General features: G+C 46.8%; 1 long non-coding RNA gene across 1 annotated transcript; it reads left to right on the top strand.

Moving 5' to 3' along the window:
* Positions 1 to 302: 302 nt before the first annotated feature.
* LOC134593600 (uncharacterized) lies at positions 303 to 2550 on the top strand. The gene is made up of 4 exons (XR_010090064.1): positions 303 to 445; positions 1098 to 1259; positions 1378 to 1568; positions 2300 to 2550. It is a non-coding gene; the product is annotated as an uncharacterized LOC134593600 (long non-coding RNA).
* Positions 2551 to 3023: the final 473 nt, after the last annotated feature.

The following is a 3023-nucleotide window of genomic DNA, read 5'->3' as shown; positions in this document are numbered from 1 at the left end:
AAAAGACATACCCCGTGAAAAAGACATACCCCTCGTCACTTCCGGTGACGCGGCCGCACCGGAAGTGACGTTCGGAGGGGGTGTGCGCCGCCGCGCAAGCGCACAACGACTGGGTAGGTGATTTTAGAGCAAGAAGGGGACATTAAGCCCACAGTGCGCACGCGCCTCATAGTACTCCCGTCGGAGGGTCATCGCGCGTGCGCACTGCTGGGCAGAGAGCGCTTCACACACCGCGCGTGCGCAGTTGAGGGGTAGGTAATTTTTATGGCCATTTCGTCTGTGAAATCTCCATACCCCTATACTGCGCGTGCGCGGACCCAATAGACCGCGCGTGCGCAATGTGGGGTAGGGAAATTTCACAGGAGAAATGGCCATAAAATTTACCTACCCCTCAACTGCGCACGCGCGGACTCACATCATCAGCTCCAAACTTATCTGGACACAGGTCAGTCTTTCCCTGCTCCCAACACCCTCAGCCATCCGAGGGGAGGGTACAGTATATTGGGGGGGGGTGTCTGCGCAGTATATTGGGGGGGGGGTGTTTGCGCAGTATATTGGGGGGGTCTGCGCAGTATATTGGGGGGGTCTGCGCAGTATATTGGGGGGGGTCTGCGCAGTATATGGGGGGGGTGTTTGCGCAGTATATTGGGGGGGTGTCTGCGCAGTATATTGGGGGGGTCTGCGCAGTATATTGGGGGGGTCTGCGCAGTATATTGGGGGGGGTGTCTGCGCAGTATATGGGGGGGGGTGTTTGCGCAGTATATTGGGGGGGTGTCTGCGCAGTATATTGGGGGGGTCTGCGCAGTATATTGGGGGGGTCTGCGCAGTATATTGGGGGGGGTGTCTGCGCAGTATATGGGGGGGGGTGTTTGCGCAGTATATTGGGGGGGGTGTCTGCGCAGTATATTGGGGGGGTCTGCGCAGTATATTGGGGGGGTCTGCGCAGTATATTGGGGTGGCCTGTGTGTTAGATGTGGGGGGCAGTGTGTTAGATGGAGGGGCTGTTCGTTACATGTGGGGGGGTAGTGTATTATATTTGTGGGCTGTGCGTTAGATGTGTACAACCCTAGTTTCACAGAAAAATATTTATTTCCTAGGTATCATATGCCATGGCATGCTTTTTGCTACGAAACCGCAGCCATCTAGTCACTCGCCAGAGAAGGATGAGAAACTGCACCCCAGCAAGAGGGACTGCCCCACATCAGCAACCAAATCCGTCGGTCACCGAATTCAGTAATCTCCGTCTCTTTGTCCATTCTGTATGTATGGTACTCCCAATTCTTATATTTAATCCGGTGTGTCTCCCACAATCTGCGTGCACTGTGTCTGTTATGCCAGTCACTCTAACCTGTTTATTTCTTTTTGTGTGTGTCACAGCTCTGACAAGCATGTTCTCCTATGGGACACGAAGTACATGAAGAGGAATGAAGAAGCACATGTTTGATGGTCGTCTCCAGGGTGGAGAATTTAATTTATAAGTAATGAAGTGGCATCTGACACGTGACAAGCTGCTCCTGTTTGCACAGCAACTTCAACATTGTGTACTGTGATCACGGCATAGTTCAGAGGTAGGTAACCTTGGGCAGTCCAGATGCTGTGAATTACATCTCCCATAATGCTGGCAAAGCATTATGGGAGGTGTAGTCCAAAACCTCTGGAATACCGAATGCGTATGAATGAAAAGTATGCTCTGTGTGAATGGTCAGTAACAAGGGTTGAAGCCTTGACGTGGCGTTACTGCTCACATGTGTATTCATGTGCCAATTCAACCAATGTGAGTCACTGTAATACTTATGAGGTAACCATAAATACCGTGACTAGGGAGAATTAAACGCCTGTATCACCTAAACATTGCTTATACTGTGACCGTATCACCTAAACACTGCTTATATTGTGACCGTATCTCCTAAACACTGCTTACACTGTGACCGTATCTCCTATACACTGCTTACACTGTGACCGTATCTCCTATACACTGCTTACACTGTGACCGTATCTCCTATACACTGCTTACACTGTGACCGTATCTCCTAAACACTGCTCACACCGTGACCATATCTCCTATACACTGCTCATACTGTGACCGTATCTCCTATACACTGCTTACACTGTGACCGTATCTCCTAAACACTGCTCACACTGTGACCGTATCTCCTATACACTGCGACCGTGCCACCTAAACACTGCTTACACTGTGAATGTTATTTTTTTCAAGTTAGTTTTAGTGTTTGCAGTTTCATTAAATTGTTAACCACTATCCTCAATCTTCTGTTCTGAGTTTTCTTAGATTTGTGGGAAGAACAAGGTGATCCTCTCAATTTTACACTCCTTTACTGATGGTTCCAGTGCCAGAGAAAAACCCACCACCATTAACCTAGACCTGCTGAAACAGAAGAGATTACCTTCTTCTACAGAAAACTTCCATATGACTGCTTCGGAACGCATGCTGCAGACATGAAGTAACCTTCATCTTCCAGTGATTAATAATCCTGGACGGCCCAGATAGAGAGAGACTATTCTATTATAAAGATACTGCCTTCCTAATGCCATACAGCCTTTCTGTACAGGTGATTGAACTTTCTCCATGTTGGATACGACACTGTTTTTTTCAGCCAGTTTCCGCATTGACTTTTATATTTTTTTCACTATACATATAAAGTGTAAACTGCATATTAACTTTGAATAAATAAAGTATATTGCTGACACCTTAATATGCTACTTGTGTTACTTAGCTATAAATAATAACAGCACTTGCTGTGTCCCAATGTATGACATCACTGCAATTCTACAGCAGGGTGATGAGATGGTGGATTTCAGAGGAGAAAACACAAAAAAACAAAGACTTCAGGTTTTATTGTTGAACACAGATTGGAGTGCCTTTTTGGCGTTATAGATGTTTTGGGAACCTATATAAATTTAGAAATGGGGTAAAGACTCTTTGTTTTAAAGGAAACCTATGGTGCTAGGAATATCAAACTGTATTTCTAACACCCTCTTCAGCCTTTTTGTCAGTTACCTGATTG

This window comes from Pelobates fuscus, chromosome 1 (assembly GCF_036172605.1).
Source record: "Pelobates fuscus isolate aPelFus1 chromosome 1, aPelFus1.pri, whole genome shotgun sequence".
Taxonomy (NCBI): domain Eukaryota; kingdom Metazoa; phylum Chordata; class Amphibia; order Anura; family Pelobatidae; genus Pelobates; species Pelobates fuscus.
This window is presented reverse-complemented; position numbering and strand designations above follow the sequence as displayed.